The following is a 6436-nucleotide window of genomic DNA, read 5'->3' as shown; positions in this document are numbered from 1 at the left end:
GGGCAGGTAGCGAGGAGGGCGGGGGAGGCGCGCGCGGGAAGAGGCAGAAAGTCCTGTTAACTCCTCAGCTCCCGCCCGCCCTCCCGCGCCCGCGGACACGCGTGGGGATAGGGCGGCCGGGGCCCCCGCTGCGCAGCCCGGCTGCTCCCCGCGTGGCGAGGGCTGCCCACTCGTGTCCCCCCCGCAGCATCCCCACCTCTCCCGGCAGCTCTGCTCCGGGACAGAGCCACTGCCCCCTCTTCCAGCATCCACCACTGGGAAGTAAGGTGGAAAGAGACCCAAGTGCTTTAAGCCACTGCAATGGGTTTCACCCCCTCAATATCCATAATAAATGCTTGTTTTCAGCATTTGGAGCTGAATTTCAGCATTTGCCTGGAGAAGCAATGGCTTTGAGGGGACTCAGCAGCAGCCCCCCAGGACCTCCAAGGAGACTATGGAGAAAATGCCTTTGCTGTGGTGCTTGGCATGAGGCAATGAGTATAACCCAAGAGGTTCACACGGAATATAAGGAAAAAACTCTCATGGAAGGCCCAGCAAGTCATGGGGTAGGCTTCCCAGAGGGCTAGGTAGGCAATCTCCAGCATTCCTGGAGGATATCAAGACCRGCCTGGATAAAAGCCTGAACAATGTATTCTGATCTCACAGCTGATCCTGCYTGGAGCACAATATTGGGCTAGAAACCTCCTGTGGTGGCTTCCAGCTGAATTAGCCTATGATCCCTGTGTCTTATTTATGGCCTTAAGAGGTGCAGTTCTTCCCTCCTTACTTTGCAGTGAGGTCCTGACTTTGTTCTGTATCAGAACTGATACCAGAGAACCTGAGCCATTCCTCTGTGCTGAATGACTTCCTTATATTCTTTCAGGTGATCACTGGAAGAGTTGAGAAGTTACCTGTAGATGCCAGTGACCCATTCTTTCATTTTTTGTATAACAAGAAAAGTATTCCTCTGCTTCAGGCACTAGGCAAGGATTCAATATCTTGAATTATATGGACTTTATTTCATCTCTGTGAACCTTATTTTCATACCTCTGTGATACAGGTGTCACTTCCCTTCAGCCAGACCGTTCTTCTCAATTTAGTTCAGAGAACTGACAGCAAGGTGTGGTTTTCCTTACATATATCTTCTGCCTCAGAGCTACAAATAAGGCTGACTTGCTCTTCCAGATTGAATGCACCAGTGCCTAAATCTCCATAAATGCCTTTATAGTCAAGCCAGTCCCACAGACACATTGCAGAGAGCAGTCCCTCTGTCCCTAGCATGAGGTCCCACTAGTGTCAGGATGTTGACCCTAGTACTCATCCATATCCACAGTGAGCTAGCTTACTCACTAAGCTAATCCTGCAAAGAAAAGGGACCTTTTCAGCATCAGTGTCAGATTAGGCTATCTGTCAAATGAATGAAGTAGTTGTAACCTGATCTTTTGGCTACACTGTCCTAACAGGGACTGCTGCTAAAATCCTTCCCACAACCAATAGATATGTACTCCCTTCCCATCCCTTATTGGGATCTAGTGACTATCTGACCTGATGGACAAGCTGATGAAAAAATAACATCACAAAAAAATGTGATTTCTACTGGCCATAGAGCTRATTTAGTCCACCTCGTGACCACACAGTCTCAAGATCCAGGGATGCAAAATCCAAACAGTAAGAGAGAGCAGACCTACTATATCATTAGATCAACTTGACTGGTACCAACAACCAGAGGACATAACATGAACCAGATCAGAGAACCAATCCATCTGAAATTAAACCATTTAAAATAAAATAATCTGTGTAGCTGACTGAGATGGCTGGTTGCAAGACACATATTTATTGAGAGACAAAAGCCAGAAAAGCGACAGGAATGCTCTCTGCAGTGGCTGCCATAACTTAGGTCAAAAGTGTGCTGCAGGCCCCTCAACCTTCCAAAAGTGCCAGGTGGATCCATGAGCCCCAGTTTGCAACATAACTCCAGTTCCAGTTGCAAAAGCTAGTGGAATTACACCATAAACACGTTTCAGCCAAGGCTGTACTGCATAATCAGACACAAGGAACACAGCATTCATTTGGTWGCTCTATGCAATGCCTTGTGTCCCAAACATTTCTATTATTTCATTTGATTTGTGCCTCCGAGTGCCCGGCAATGTGTTTTTGACAGCTGTGTCGCCTGGCAGCCACTTTGTCGCAGCTCAAGATGCAATTATGAAGGAGGTGTATCCGTAATACCCGAAAAGATAATGGATCTTTAGTGTATAGGCTTCACAAAAAGACCATGTTCTCTGTCCAAGTCTCTAGGCGCTGCTGTAATACAAGCAGCAACAAGACAATTCAATAAAGTGTGGCTTAATGTGATAAACTGGAGTATAAACAGAAGTAATGTGATTATGTTACGAAAGGGTAAAATTATGCTCATGCTCAGAAATCGGTTTGTTTGTTTTTTGCCAATCAAGATAAATATAACTTGTGAATGGTATCTAAAGCAAAACAAATATGCTGCTTAGCATTTAAAATAAGGAGCTGCTGAATAATAAAATTCAGGCAAAGAAAAAGGCAACAAAAGGGATTAGATAGTAGTTAGGTCTGTCTAACTCCAGTTTGGATCATTCCAATTTTTAGAAGATCCTGGTAGCAATTGTCTAAAACCTTGTACTGCGTTTTTATAAAACCAGAGAAGACCTTTTATAGCTTAAAAAGTGAGTGCGATATTCATTCTTTTTCCTTAGAGAAAAGGGGAAAGGGAGCTCAAAGCTTGATGTGGTGAGGAAATACTTGACAGAAAAGTCTTATTTTTAAAAAAAGTCAGTGTGTTGCACTCAAAATGTTTTGTTGAAAATATCTAGATTTCAATGAACTTCCAGTGAACCCGGCAGAGTTTCAGAGGGAACCTGCTCTGTGTTCTTGGCAGGGCTGGCTCCACATTGACCATGATTTCCTGCCCCTTATAGGCATCAGCATTGAGCACAAAAAGGACATCAGTCCCATTGACCCTTTGCCAAAGCTGAGGAACAGCCAGTTCTTCACAATTTAACACTTTTCATTTAATCTGATATAAACTGTCTCCAAATAGTCCTACCAGAATGCCTAGACTTGGATATACCTCCCAGAGTAGGGTCAGGACAAGGTGCTGTTAACTCACTTGCAGGAAAGCTTCTCTCTGCATAGGAACATATATGTTTTAAAAATACAGGATGGAGTCTTAAGACTATGCAAGTTGACTGCAACTTTACAGATGTGGGGCCTGGGAGTGTCTGCTTTTTATATATGTGTTTATTTATCTTTAACATTGTAATACAGTCAAAAATGCAGTAAAAATAGTACAAGCCGTTTCATGCCTGAGAGTGTTTAATATCAGTTTTTAAGTAGATAATTGCAAAAAGGATTATCTCGGATCAGGCAGTAAAAAAAAAGCATAATAATTCACTCAGGATTTAAAGTATTACGACTTCTTGACTTTATCAAAATAATCAATAAATGCAGCTGTGGTCTCTGCCTCTGTTAAGTGAAGTCAGACTGTGCAGGAATCTAGGAGATCTAATGCATACTGGGGTGCTAGGGCCAGATATGAGGAAGCCATATAAGTTACCTAACAGGTTGTGATCCTGAGCTAGCAACTTGCTCCAGTTTCTTTCAAAAATTTTCCCTGKCCTGGCAGGAGCTGCTCAAAATAAAGCATTCTTTCCAAAGCAACAACAACGCRTGTACAAGCAGCCAAACATCACTGCCTCTTTCTCAGGCAGTCCTGCCAGAGCATGAGGGGTGGAGGGCAGGGAACGTTATTTTACCTTATTAGAGACTGTCTCTACTCCTTCTTCCCATCTACTAAGAAAGCGTGCATGCAGCTTGTGCTTCATGTCTGCAGGGAGCCTCATGTCTGCTGCATGTTCTGCCATGCAGGAAGAGGCGAGCCATGTGCTGCCCACCTCCCTGCTCCGCATCCTCATTGACTTCAAGAGAGGTCSTCTTCCATGGGACTTATCCCCAGCTCTCCTGAGAGTCATATCCTACAGGTTTGATCAGACAGCTGCTGCTCTGGCACCTCTGCTTGTCACGCTGCAGTCTCTCGCTYGCCCACTCTCTGTAACAGCAGCAACAACAGGGGTAGGCAGGATGGCTTTGCATCGTGCTGCTGCTTTGGTGCCTCAAAGGAGTTTTGAAGTGGTTTCCACAACCACAAGAAGCAAAGGAGATACATGCTTCTCACTCCTTGACCCATGGCACAAGCATGGCAAATGACCATCCAAGCACAATGCGATGGGCTGCAGACGTGCGCTGTCAAAAAGTGGGCTTCTTTCACCCCAACATGGCTCTCTGCTTCGGAAAGTGCTTATTGCTGCATCCAACTACAAAACAAAATCAGTCTATTTATGCTGAGAGCTGCCAAAGATGTTATTTTTGGCTGAATAACTTGCTCCATGTTTTTGAGTTGTTAGCTTCCTTTCACTTGATCAAAGAGTGGGATCTCAATTACTTTGGATAATGTTATGTTGGATAATGCCAACTTAGCGCAAATAAAAAGTATAAATCAACTATCAGGGGCATGTAGATAGAATCATAGAATCATAGAATCATAGAATCATAGAATCATAGAATCATAGAATCATAGAATCATAGAATCATAGAATCATAGAATCACAGAATGCTTAAGGTTGGAAGGGACCTCAGAGGTCATCTAGTCCAACCCCTCTGCTCATGCAGGGTCACCTAGAGCACGTGGCACAGGGCTGTGTCCAAGCGGGTTTTAAAGATCTCCAAAGAAGGAGACTCTACAACCTCTCTGGGCAGCCTGTTCCACRGCYGTGTCAYCCTCACTGTCAGGAGCATGTATCCATATATATTTTTTAAGTCTTTAATTCAGTTTCACAGAATCACAGAATGGCTGAGATTAGAAAGAACTTCTAGAGATCATCTAGTCCAAACCCCCTGCTCCAGCAGGGACACCCAGAGCACGTGGCACCGGGTGGCATCCAGGTGGGTCTTGGAGATTTCCAGAGAAAGAGACTCCACAGCCTCYCTGGGCAGTCTGTTCCAGGGCTCTGTCACCCTCACAGTGAAGTTCTTCCTCACATGGATATGGAACTTCCTGTGTTTCAATTTGCACCCATTATCCCTTGTCCTGTCACTGGCCATCACTGAGAAGAATTTGGCCCCATCCTTTTTACATTTGTACATATTCAGGTATTTGTACATACTGATCAGATCTTCTCTCAGACTTCTCTTCTCTAGGCTAAACAGGCCCAGCTCACTTAGTTAAATTTATTTGAAAAGAAGGATTCCAGCTGGTTTAGTATGATGTCATCACACAGGCCAAAAATTCAGTGAATTAAACTCAGAAGCACTGCTTGCAGCATTTCAGGGTCTTGGAAAGTCTGCAAAATGTAAGCTCAGCGATGGAAATATACTAAAGTGGGAATGGGGTGGGTGGGATATCAATGCACAGTGTGACTTGAAAGGTAACAGCGCAGGAGAAAAACTACAAAAAAAAAGGGGAAAGGTAAAAGATAAGGGAGATGTATTAGTAGGTGAAATATTTCAAGTAGTTCTGTGATTCGTATGGCTCAMAGCTGAAGCAGCTGAAGCTACCTCTATTCATACAGCCCCCATTTTCTCTTGATGGCCTGAGCCTCTTCGCTTCAGCTTCCGAGGCTTTCCCATCCTCCGTTGTGCTAATAGGGATCTGCCTTCTGCCCCCACCTCCTGCTCAGCACTTCAAACCCAGAGCATCTTCAGTGACTGCACAGCCTGTGTCCTGCCTGAGCCTCCTCCAAGCACCCGCTCCCTGAGCGAATCTTGAGCGTCCAGCACGGAGAGCGCTCAAAATCACCGCGAGCCACCTAATTTGTTAATGCCGCTGTTTGAACCAGAGTTATTGCACTGAGCACAGGGAGCGGGTATATACGTGTGGGAGGGGGCTGTAATCATAAATGCCTATCTTTTTGCATTTAATTTAGTCGTTTGATCATTTTTAAGACTGCCTGGGCCGCGATGACAGGAGCAAAATAATGAAAATACAGCCCAAAGCATCATTTGGTACACAACGTGACTTTTGTTTTAATACAAATAAAAGGAACAATGCATTTGCTGTGGCAGCTATGATTTGCCAGAGCTAATGAACCTGACTCAACTCTTCAATTTGATTTGTCTTTTTAACATACTTCGAAGCAGGGGACCTTATGACCCCTCAGGGAAATTAAAACTYTTAAAGTCCTCATGGCTGGCCTTTTCTGTCAAAACAATGCTGTCACTGAGCTATRCTCTTTCTCTTAGCCTTTATGCTCTTTCTCTCTTTTACAGGTCAAATTTAAACTCCAAATCCAGTATGATTCTCAGTGGAGTTTCTTATGTGTTTCCTTATTTTAAACAAAACACAAAAATCTCAAAATGACAGATCAATATATTTTAATTAAAAATTGTAAAAGAAATGCATAAATGTAACCTGGACATTTCTCTGACAGCT

Source organism: Nothoprocta perdicaria, unplaced genomic scaffold, assembly GCF_003342845.1.
Source record: "Nothoprocta perdicaria isolate Ctin4 unplaced genomic scaffold, notPer1 scaffold_128, whole genome shotgun sequence".
Taxonomy (NCBI): Eukaryota; Metazoa; Chordata; class Aves; order Tinamiformes; family Tinamidae; genus Nothoprocta; species Nothoprocta perdicaria.
This window is presented reverse-complemented; position numbering follows the sequence as displayed.